The following is a 12,852-nucleotide window of genomic DNA, read 5'->3' as shown; positions in this document are numbered from 1 at the left end:
TAAATCTCCTCTGCACCCTCTCTAAAGCTTCCACATCCTTCCTATAATGAGGCAACCAGAACTGAACACAATACTCCAAGTGTGGTCTGACCAGAGGCAGCTCTTGAACTCAGTACCCCGACTAATGAAGGCCAACACACCATATGCCTTGTAACAACCCGATCAACCTGTGTGGCAATCTTGAGGGATCTATGGACGTGGACCCCATGATCCCTCTGTTCCTTCACACTGCTAAGAGTCCTGCCATTAACCTTGTATTCTGCCTTCAAATCCAATCTTTCAAAGTGTATCACTTCACACTTTTCCAGGTTGAACTCCATCTGCCACTTCTCAGCCCAGCTCTGCATCCTATCAATGTCCTGTTGTAACCTACAGCAACCTTCTACACTATTCACAACACCACCAACCTTCGGATCATCTGCAAACTTACTAACCCACCCTTCCATATCCTCATCCGTTATTTATAAAAATCACAAAGAGCAGGGGTGCCAGAACAGATCCCTGCGGAACACCAGTGGTCACCAATCTCCAGTCAAAATACGCTCCATCTATAACCACCCTCTGTCTTCTATGGACGTGCCAATTCTAAATTCACACAGCCAAGTTTCCCTGGATCCCACGCCTTCTGACTTTCTGAATGAACCTTCTATGAGGAACCTTATCAAATGCCTTACTGAAATCCATGTACATCACATCTACTGTTCAACTTTCATCAATGTGTTTTGTCACATCCTCAAAGAATTAAATCAGGCTTGTGAGGCATGACCTGCCCCTCACAAAGCCATGCAGATTGTCCTTAATCAGCCTATGCTTCCCCAAATGCCTATAAATCCTGTCTCTAAGAATCTTCTCCAGTAATTTGCCCACCACCAAAGTTAGACTCACTGGCCTGTAATTCCCAGGGTTGCCCTGCTCCCTTTCTTGAATAAAGGAACAACATTTGCCACCCTCCAATCATCTGGCACTGCTCCTGAGGTGAGTGAGGATTCAAAGATCATTGCCAAAGGTGCAGCAATCTCTTCCCTCACTTCCCGTAATAACCTTGGATATATCCCATCCGGCCCCGGTGATCCTAATGTCTATCCAAATGTTTTTCAAAAGTTCCAGCACATCCTCTTTCCTCACGTTGACATGCCCTAGTGTATCAGCCTGTTGTACGCCATCCTCACCATCGTCAAGGTCTCTCTCACTGGTGAATACTGAAGCAAAGTATTCATTAAGGACCTCCCCTATCTCTTCTGACTCCAGGCACAGGTTTCCTCTTTTATCCCTGATCGGTCCTACCCTCACTCTAGTCATCCTCCTATTCTTCACATATGTGTAGACTACCTTGGGGTTTTCCTTGATCCTACTCATCAAGGCTTTCTCATGCCCCCTTCTAGCTCTCTTATGTCCATTCTTAAGCTTTCTCCTAGCTGCCTTGTAACTCTCCAGGGCCCTGTCTGATCCATGCTTTCTAAACCTTTGGTAAGCTTCTTTCTTCCTCTTGACAAGATGTTGTATGTCCCTTGTCAACCACGGTTCCTTCACTCTACCATCCTTACCCTGCCTCAATGGGACAAGCCTATCCAGAACCCCATGCAAGTACTCCCTAAACAACCTCCACATTTCTGCTGTTCCCGACTTATGCTCCCAGGTTCCTGCCTAATAACATCATAATTCCCCCTCCCTCAATTAAATACTTTCCAATATTGTCTGCTCCTATCCCTCTCCAAGGCTACGGTAAAGGTCAAGGAGTTATGGTCACTGTCTCCAAAATGCTCTCTCACCGAGAGATCTGAAACCTGATCAGGCTCATTGCTTAGTACCAGGTCCAGTATGGCCTCTCCTCTAGTCAGCCTATCCACATACTGTGTCAGGAATCCTTCCTGGACACACCTAACAAACTCTGCCCCATCTATCCCCTTTAAACTAAGGAGGTGCCAATCAATATTAGGGAAGCTGAAATCGCCCATGACAACAACCCTGTTATTTTTGCACCTCCCCAAAATCTGCCTCCCGATCTGCTCCTCAGTGTCTCTGCTGCAATTGGGAGGTCTGTAGAAAACTTCCAGTAGAGTGATCGCTCCCTTCCTGTTTCTGACTTCCACCCACACTGACTCAGTGGACGATCCCTCCAGGACGTCCTCCCTTTCTACAGCTGTGACACTGTCCCTGATCAGCAAGGCCACTCCCCACCTCTTTTACCTCCGTCCCTGTCCCTTTCGAAATGTCTAAACCCCGGAATATCCAGCAGCCATTCCTGCCCTTGTGACAGCCAAGTCTCTGTAATGGCCACCACGTCATAGTTCCATGTACTTGCCCTGGCTTTAAGTTCATCATCCTTGTTCCTGATACTTCTCGCATTAAAGTAGACACACTTCTGCCCATCCAACTGACTGCAATTTTACCCTTTCAACTGCCTATCCTTCCTCGCAGTCTTTCTACATGTTGCATCTACTTGTACACTAAATGCACCAACCTCTGACCTATCACTCTGGTTCCCATCCCCCTGCCAAACTAGTTTAAACCCTCCCCAACAGCTCTAATAGTTTTACGTTAATTTAACTTAATATTAACTTATGTTTATCCTCAGTTTGTAATCTATTGTGCTGCTGCTGGCATTTATACCCTGTGTATGTATTCCAATGACAACAATGGACCTGAACTTATAACTCCCACCGATCTCAAGGCATCTACCTTGGCCCTCGGTGCTTCCAAACTTCCAACAGTTTGCCATTGGCATCCATTCCTTCAGCTGTCAAGACCTTAAGCTGCAGAATTCCCTCTGAAACATAACTGCCCTCTCCTCATTTAAAAAGTTCCTTAACATTGACCACTTTGACTGACTTTCAGCCTTCTGTCGGGATATCTATTTATGTGCTTTGTAATCAATTGTCTTACTTGCTAATAGAACAGAGAACATAGAACAGTACAGCAGAGGAACAGGCCCTTCAGCCCACGATGTTGTGCCGAAATAATTAAGCTAATGATGCCTAATTGGTTCCGCCTGCACATAATCCATATCCCTCCATTCCCGGTATATTCACGTGCCTATCCAAGAGCCTCTTAAACATTGCTACCGTATCTGCCTCCACCACCACCCTTGGCAGTGCATTCCAGGCACCCACCACTCTCTGTGTAAAAAACTTGTGCTGCACATCTCCTTTGAACTTTTGCCCCTCACCTTAAATGCAAGCCCTCTAGTATTAGTTATTTCAACCCTCGGTTAAAGATACTGGCTGTCTATTCTATCTATGGCTTTCATAATTTCATACACTTCTATCAGGTCTCCTCTCAGCCTCTGCCGCTCCAGAGAAAACAACTCTAGTTTGTCCAACCTCTCCTTATAGCACACACCCTCTAATCCAGGCAGCATCCTGATAAACCTCTTCTGCACCTTCTCCAAAGTCTCCACATCCTTCCTATGATGGGGACGACCAGAATTGAATGCGATCTTCCAGATGCGCCCTAACCAGAGTTTTACAAAACTTCCTGTCAATCTTCCTGTCAAGCCTCTGGGAACATTGTGCTATGTTAAGGGTGCTTTTTAAATGCAAGTTGATGTTAGTACATTGGGCTTCCTACATTGTCAGTTGGGAGAGTCACGTTGTGTGAACATTGGTTGCGAAGAACAGTAAGATCCCAAGTTCCATCTTTGGTTTCTGCTGAATTACCTGAACTGGGAACATTCCTCCGAACAGCTCCCACTCACGATATTTCCACATCTATGATCCTGGTTTTGTAGGATCTACATTGGGAGTTTGAGGAAATTTGGTATGTCACCAAAGACCCTTGCAAATTTCTACAAATGTACGGTGGAGACTATTCCGACAGGTGCATCACCGCCTGGTATGGAAGCCCCAATGCGCAGGATCGCAAGAGGGTGCAGAGGGCTGTAGACTTAGCCAGCTCCATCACGGGCACAACCCTCCCCACCATTGAGGACATCTTCAAGATGCGGTGCCTCAAGGACACATCATCCATCACTAAGGACCCTCACCATCCAGGACATGCCTTCTTCTCATTACTACCATCAGGGAGGAGGTACAGGAACCTGAAGACCCACACTCAACGACTTAAGACCAGCTTCTTCTCCTCCGCCATCCGATTTCTGAACAATCCATGAACCCATGAACACCACTTCATTATTCCTTTTCTTGTACTATTTATTTATTTTGTCATTTATAGTAATTTTTGTTTTTGCACTGTATTGCTGCCACAAAACAACAAATTTCACATCACAAGAGGGTAACGATGAACCTGATTCTGGTTCCGATTCTGAAGCCTAGTCTCAGGGACAGATGTAATATGTCAGAAATTAGCCAGAATTCTCTCTTCTAATCACTCACCATTGAATGAACTGTGCACTTGTCTAAGGAAAGAAATGGAGCCCGTGGGGGTAGAGGGGAAGGAAGTCAGCTGTGGTGTGGTGCAGTTGAATGTACTGTCCCTAATGGTGGTGATGGAACCATATTCCAGCTGCATTACTGACTTCAGGAAATGCGGGAGAGCAAGGGAAAGAGTGGAGCGTATTGATGTCCCTGAAGAAAATGAAAGGTTAAGAAGTGGAATGAACAGCTGGAATCTCTGGAAAACGGAAACCATTTTAATGAAAGGTGAGCCAAAACCAAACAAAAATCAAAGGAAGCATTTCCACCAGCCCACAAAGGACTTTCCAGCTTCTGAAGATGTCAGCTGGGGATATGGGAGCTTCTTTGATTTCAGCACAGAAATAAACAGGTTTTTCGGGGAAACCAACTTCAGTTGAATTAATGATGTACAACTTTTGCCAGTCGGATGCATAATAGTTCACTACCTTTGTGTGTGGTGTAATGTGAACAGAATCAGAATCAGGTTTATTATCACTGACATAATACGTGAAATTTGTTCTTTTGCAGCAGCAGTACCGTGCAAGACTTAAAAATAAGTTACAAAAATAAATAAGTAGTGCAAAAGAGGAATAACGAGGTAGTGTTCTTGGGTTCATGGACCGTTCAGAAATCTGATGGTGGAGGGGAAGAAGCTGTTCTTGAATCATTGAGTGTGGGTCTTCAGGCTCCTGTACCTCTTCCCCGATGGTAGTAATGAGTAGAGGACATGTCCCGGATGGTGAGTTCCTGTTTTGGGAAGGAGAGACTTTCAAGCAAAAGCAGTCTTTGTTCCTGTGTTTTCTAATGTTTGTTTAAAATGCATAAATTTAATCAAATGTATGCATATTTGTGAGGTGGGCGGTTTGTCTCGTGGATTAGTTACATCAGCCACGCTCTGTTAGGAACCATCCAGTCATGGGATGTGTTCTAATGACATGTTCAATCCCCTGTTTCAGATTATTGTTTCTGACCCATTTGTTTTACTGCCTCCCTCGTTTCTGCCCACACCAAAGCCCTGCTAATACTAACACCCTGGAGGAGACATGCCCATAGTTCACCGGAGAATGAACAGAGGTAATGGAGAGGGATGTGGGGAAATGGTATCAAGACCTGCGAGCTCCAGTGCAAGGTCATAGTTGGTCTCTGTCTGGGGAGGTAGATTCTGGGGAGATGGAGGTGATGGTGGTTGAGTTATCCTTTGTTGCTCTGCTTTCTCCTTATGCTGGGCACTTCCATAAGAAAGTCCAGATAAGACAGAGTGCAGAGGTATCCTTCTTATTGCCTTCGTTGTTGGCCAACATTGATGAAGGCCTTTAAAGTAACATGCTACGAAATATGCCATCAGGAGATTGATTGCAAAACCGCTTGATATTATGTGGGGCCCATGGGAGGAACGCACTTGAATCATTGAGGGACTTCTTTCAATTAACTTATAGCCTCTAACATTCTCCTAGCCACCTCTTACTGTCTTAACATCTGTATTCTGTTCATAATAAAGCACAATTGTCTGGAACATGCAGCAACAAATGCGCTGGAGGTACTCAGCGGGTCGAGCAGCATCTGTGGGGACAGAGGAATTGTCAACATTTTGGGTCAAGACCCTGCATCAGATTCCAGCATCTCTTGTGTCTCCTACCTGGAAAAAGGATTGTGCTGCACAATGAATTGAGTTACACACAGAAAGCTGGAGGAACTCAGAGGGTCAGGCAGCATCTATGGAGGGAAATGAACGGTCGCTGTTTTGGGTCGAGACCCTTCTTTTGGTCCAGACCTGAAACGTTAATTATTCATTTCCCTCCATAGATGCTGCCTGACCTGTTGAATTGCTCCAGCTTTTTGTGTGTTGCTCCAGATTCCAGCAACGGCAGTCTCTTGTGTCTCTCTGAAATGAGTTATCCTGGAATAAGATTTCCCTGGTGATCAGTTCTGAGTGATGTGGTAATGACCAGGAAACTGAACTGGGTACTTTCAAAAGCTCTTCATATTTGTACTTATCCAGCAACAGACATCACCTAATGACATGCAGCACCCATATCTACAATAAATTGGAGCCTTAGGGTGCAAACTATGAAGCTTGTTGAACAGTGTCTGTCCAGTTGGGAGCAACAAACACTACTTTGTTGCTTTTTCCACTACCCAAAGTGACACTGGTAGACTTCCCTGGCTATGGGCTGCTTGTGTCCTTTCCAGAGTCCATAGAATCATCTTAATTTAAAGGGAATACCTTCTCCAGCATTTAGTTGCAGAGAAACACATTTGATGGGTATCTCAGTGGTGATGCTGTTGGCTGTACTTCATTACAAGAGGCACAAAAGACCCCACCCACACCGGACATTCTGTCTTCTTCCCCCCTCCCATCGGGCAGAAGATACAAAAGCCTGAAAGCACGTACCACCAGGCTCGAGGACAGCTTCTATCCTACTGTTATATGACTACTGAACAGTCCCCTAGTACGATAAGATGGACTCTTGACCTCACAATCTACCTTATTTTGTCTTGCACCTTATTGTCTGCTCGCACTGCACTTTCTCTGTAACACTTTATTCTGCATTCTGTTGTTGTTTTCCCTTGTGCTACCTCAATGCACTGATGTGATGAAATCATCTGTATGGATGGCATGCAAAACAATGTACCTCGGTACATGTGACAATAATAAACCAATTTACCCATTTTACTGTTCTAGTGTAGCGGTTAGCATAACGCTTTTCAGTGCCAGCGACCTGGGTTCGATCCCCGCTGCTGTTTGTAAAGAGTTTGTACGTTCTCGCCGTGTCTGTGTGGGTTTCCTCCGGGTGCTCCAGTTTCCTCCCACATTCCAAAGATGCGCGGGTTAGGAAGTTGTGGGTGTGCTATGTTGGCGCCGGAAGCGTGGCAACACTTGCGGGCTGCCCCCAGAACACTCTACGCAAAAAAAGATGCATTTCACTGTGTGTTTCGATGTACATGTGACTAATAAAGATATCTTATCTTATCTTATGTCATCTGTTGTCGGCATCAGTCTGCGCTGCGCGGTACGCCCAACAGGTGTGCAATCAAGCAATCCAAAGACAGCAGTGGACACCGGGAGAAGAACAACAGGAAGATCTGGGGCCAGAGGACCTTGGGTCACAGGCTGAGGAACAGCTGGGACGAGGAGGAGGGAGGAAGATGAGGTAGGCTGCCTGGGTGATGACTGACAGAGAGTGACCTGCCTCCCCTCCCAACAGAGGGGAGGAGGGAAGCAGTGATTACGCAGGCAGTGAGGGACTCCCTGAGGAAGAACGCTTTACATAAGGGGTTGCTCCTCACATTCTGGCTGCTCTTCAGCTCCACGCTCCTGACCTTGGGCACCGGGTGCGGTGGTGGGGGTGGGGGGGGAGTTGGGGGTGTGGTGGGGTAGATGGGTGGGTCGGTCAGTCAGCGGACTGCTTCGTCGGTCTGCTCCTGGGCCTGGCCAAGGTGGCCTTTCACTGGTACAGGGAGCAGGCCACTGGGGGTTCTCCCTGAACCGACTGCCTGCCCCTCTTCTGAGGATACTCCCTGTCCGGGTATCCCCAGACGGTGACCACTGGCTCCTTCTGGGACCAGTGGGGCTGAAGTGCATCCTGGCCAGAGGTGATCAAGTTTAAATTTGATTGTAAAAAATGAATTGAGAACAATGTAAATATTGTAAAAATGTAAATAAGCCTCTTTTTTTTTAAGAAAGGGCCATGCTAAATCATAGCCCACAATCTAGACCAAGTGACCCTCTCTAATCCGTAACTCCCAGTAGTCAGCCTGAAGCTCTCCCACGAAACAGAATAATCCTTCACATTCTCCACTGCTGTGATCATAAATGAATGATCCCCTGATCCGGTTACTGAAGCTGACTCACCATCACAGTTTGCGGTGGTGTGCAGATCACTCCGACCTGGTCTCTGGGAGCATGAAATCTATCTCTGCATCGCTTGAATGAGTGGGGATTATCACACCTGGAGGAGACTGCTGGAGCCATCTCCTGCTCTTTTTCCTCAGGCCAAAGAGGCTTACACCGCCTCTGGAACACAGTACCTCCTGCCCAACATTTATCTGGCTGATGAGCACCGTCAGATCTCTCTCACTGATCTCTGCCTCTCCTCTGCAGCCCCTCTCTTCCTCTGCAGCCACTGTGTTTAGCTGCCATCTGGAATGTGCCCTTAAAGACTGATAATTCATTTCAGATCGGCACAGAGTGGACAATTAGAAGTTGTATTCAACTGTGGTCCTATCGGGTCCTGTTTTAATTCAGGTTTCTTGCTCTGCGTGGGTTTCCTCCGGGTGCTCTGGTTTCTTCCCACATTCCAAAGACGTAGGGGTTAGGAAGTTGTGGGCATGCTATGTTGGCGCCGAAAGCATGGCGACACTTGCAGGCTGCCCCCAGAACACTCTACGCAAAGGATGTATTTCACTGTGTGTTTCAACGTACATGTGACTAATAAAGAAATCTTATCTTATCTAATGCACAGACACGGTAGTGTAGCGGTTAGTGTAACACTTTACAGCGCCAGCGACCCAGGTTCAATTCAGGTCACTGCCTGTAAGGAGCTTGTACGTTCCCCTCGTGTCTGTGTGGGTTTCCTCCGGGTGCTCCGGTTTTCTCCCACATTCCAAAGACGTATGGGTTAGGAAGTTGTGGCCATGCTGTGTTAGCACCAGAAGCGTGGTGACACTTGCGGGCTCCGCCCAGAACACTCTACGCAAAAGATGCATTTCACTGTGTGTTTGGATGTACATGTGACTAATAAAGAAATCTCATCTTAAGACTTTCTTTTCAGTCTAATTCATGATCTTTTTCAGAGGAAATTGAACTAGCCTTTTTAGTACAATAGCAAACATGAAATATAGTTTCCAGGCTGATAATGTGTTAAAATTTCTAGCTGATAATATTTATGAGGGGTGAGCTTATAGAAGTGTTTAAAACTATGAGAGGCATAGATAAGGTGGATGTTGACAGTCTTTTCCCCAGGGTCGGGGAGTCCAAATCTATGCGGCGTAGGTTTAGGGTGAGAGGGGAAAGATTTAAAAGGGGCAACTTATTTACTGAGAGGATGGTGAGTATATGGAACAAGCTGCCAGAGGAAGTGGGTGAGGCAGATACAACAGAATCATTTAAGAAGCACTTGGATAGGTACATGGAGGGGCGGGGCTTGGAGGGATATGTGCCGATCGCAGGAAACTGGGACTAGCTGGGTGGGCACTGTGGTCGGCATGGACTGGTTGGGCCGAAGGGCCTGTACCCGTGCTGGATTGCTCTATGAATCTATTTCCCTCATCAACCTTTTTTTTTGTCTTATTCCTCAGAAAGTCTGTCATTCCGTTAACATAAGAAGAGTTGTAAATGTAAAGGAACATGTTGTACTGATAGCTGGGTGAGTGAGGTCACCATGCTCCGTCTCTGCACGCGACTTGGCCAGAGATATATTAGCCAAGAAAATAAACTCACCTTTGTTGCTCCACTAAACATGAAGAAATGCTGGCAGGAAAATCAGCATCATGTGCACCAGGGGTTTCAATCTGCCAGTACTGTGGCAGAGAGAACAGGAAGATCAGAACGTTTTGATTCTGATGGACCTCAGTTTACACTGAACCTCCATTCCCACAGTCTGAACATTCCTCTTATATCTACACCTCAACTTTAAACATACCAATTTGCCAGTTTTCTATCCAAATGTGTTATTGTATCATCCCATGGCTTCATGTAAAGTCATAGAGCCCAGAAACAGGCTCTTCAGCCCAACTCGTCCATGCTGACCAAGATGCCCATCTAAGCTAGCCCTATTTGCCCACGTTTGGCCCGTATCCCTCTATGCCTTTCCTATCCACGTACCTGTCCAAATATCTTTTAAATGTTGTTATCATACCTGCCTCAACCACTCCCTCTGGCATATACTCACCAACCTCTAGGTGAAAATGTTGCCCCTCAGGTTTCTATTAAATCTCTCCCCTCTCATGCTATGTTGGCGCTGGAAGAGTGGCGACACTTGGGGGCTGCCCCCAGCACATTCTCAGTAACACAAAAAGATGTATTTCACTGTGTGTTTCGATGTACGTGTGACTAATAAATAAATACCTTAAACCTATGACCTCTAGTTTTTGATTCCCTTTCTCTTTAAAAAAGACTGTATGCATTTACCCTACAGGATAAGATAAGATATCTTTATTAGTCACATGTACATCGAAACACACAGTGAAATACATCTTTTTTTGTGTAGTGTTCTGGGGGCAGCCTGTAAGTGTCGCCACACTTCCGGCGCCAACATAGCATGCCCACAACTTCCTAACCTGTACGCCTTTGGAATGTGGGAGGAAACCGGAGCACCCTGAGGAAACCCACGCAGACACGGGGAGAACATACAAACTCCTTACAGACAGCTGCGGGAATTGAACCCGGGTTGCTGGCGCTATAATAGCATTACACTAACCGCTGCACTACCGTTATCTATGCTCGTCATGATTTTATACACCTCTGTAAGGTCACCCCTCAGTCTCCTACGCTCCAGTGAATAAAACCCTAGCCTGTCCAACCTCTCCCTATCACTCAGTCCCTTGAGTCCTGGCAATATTCTCGTAAATCTTCCCTGCACTCTTTCCAGCTAAGTCTAGGAAATTCTGGAGAATAAACTGGTGGGTTATCTAACCCAATAAACAGTCAGGAAATTCAGCATCCCTAAATTATCATCAACCAGTGACAGAAATTCCAGAGTGCTCACAGATCTCAGTGTTCTTTCAGGTTTTAGGAGCGCAAGGGATTTTGGAATTGGCCCCTACTTTTACGGTGGTTCAGATGTGTTCTGTTGTAACTCCAACCCACGCTGTAAAATAAAGCAATCCTTGTACCTAAGAGACAGAAATGTGCTTCAAGCCAACCAGTTAAATCCAACAGAGCGACTGATCCTTCAAATTAAGGAGCATTTTGGCATGTCAGTTACTAACCATCAGTGCCTTAAAGCAACATGATTTAAGAGCTTCTCAAAACTCTATGCCTTTGAACAGGGTTTAGTGAGGGAACACTAATAAACCGTGGATAAATTAGTAAGAGTTATGGCACACCTCCTAGTTGCAGGGTTTCACTTCAGGGAACAGTCTTTGTTCAAGTTAATCGAATTAAGGGACATGACCTTACAATTACAGCAAGTCTGTTCAGGAATGACGTGAGGAAGCACTTCTTCACACAGCGAGCTGTGGAAGTCTGGGACTCCCTTCTCAACAAGCTGTTGAGGCCAGAGATTCAATTGCAAATTTTAAAACTAGTGCTGAAAGATGTTGGTTAAGCAAAGGTGTTAAGTGTAAGTTAAGGTACAGTTCAAGTGTGATCCAACTGGATGATGGGACAGGCATGAGGGGCCAAATGGCCTACTCTTATTCTTGTGTGATGGGTTGTTACAGCTCTGGTGAAGTAAACAGAAGGGGGTCATTGCATCTGCAGGCTGGAAGTATTGATAGGAGAAGGGAGAGGAAAAAGAATACTCAGTGGGTCCACAGTAAGTAAGGACTAGAACATAGAACATAGAACAGTACATGGATGGGGCAGCTTGGTTGGCATGGACCAGTTGGGCCAAAGGGTCTGTTTCAGTGCTGTATGACTCTCTGATTCTGTGGCTCTACAGCAGAGGAACAGGTCTTTCAGCCCACAATTGTGCCAAACTAATTAAACTAATGACGCCTAATCCCTTCTGCCCACACATGGTCCATATCCCTCCACTCTCTGCATATCTAAGAGCCCCTTAAACACCTCTATCGTATCTGCCTCCACCACCACCCCTGGCAGCGCATTCCAGGCACCCACCACTCTCTGTGTAAAAAAAACTTGCCCCACACATCTCCTTTGAACTTACCCCCTCTCACTTTAAATACATGCCCTCTAGTTTTCGACATTTTGACCCTGGAAAAAAGATACCGGCTGTCTACTCTATCTATGCCTCTCATAATTTTATAAACATCTATCAGGTCTCCCCTCAGCCTCCACCGCTTCAGAGAAAACAACCCAAGTTTGTCTGACCTCTCCTGAAAGCACACGCCCTCTCATCCAGGTAGCATCCTGGTGAACCTCTTCTGCACCCTCTCCAAAGCCTCCACATCCTTCCTGTAATGGGGTAACCAGAACTGAATGCAAAACTCCAGCTGAAGCCTAACCAGAGTTTTATAAAAGTTGGAGAAACTTTGCCTTTTGTCTTTTACCTCAAACTATATGAACACCAATGCCTTCCTGTCAAGGCTTTTACTTTAATACTTCAGTTCATGGTAAAAATTGGACTGCAACAATTGGGTGAGATACTTGAAGCACAGGATATGAGATAATCCAAACATTCTTCATTGGGTCAACAGCTGCTGGTGCTAACAGCGGGATAATGTCATTTGATTCCCTCCAATTCTTCCCTGTGGGAACAGGAGACCTCCCTATTCAAGTGCCTCAATGTCCTGGTGATCCACACAATCCGCACCCAGTGAGTCAAAACAGATTTCAGATGAGCTTGTGATTGTGAGCTGTGTATCAGAATCAGAA

General features: G+C 45.9%; 1 protein-coding gene across 1 annotated transcript in view; it reads right to left on the bottom strand.

Moving 5' to 3' along the window:
• LOC127579052 (uncharacterized) overlaps window positions 1-12,852 on the bottom strand; it is a 407,687-nt gene that overhangs the window by 198,380 nt on the left and 196,455 nt on the right. The window lies entirely within an intron of this gene.

Source organism: Pristis pectinata, chromosome 16, assembly GCF_009764475.1.
Source record: "Pristis pectinata isolate sPriPec2 chromosome 16, sPriPec2.1.pri, whole genome shotgun sequence".
NCBI classification, from domain to species: Eukaryota; Metazoa; Chordata; class Chondrichthyes; order Rhinopristiformes; family Pristidae; genus Pristis; species Pristis pectinata.
The sequence above is the reverse complement of the archived record's forward strand: the minus strand, read 5'-3'. Positions and strand labels throughout refer to the sequence as shown.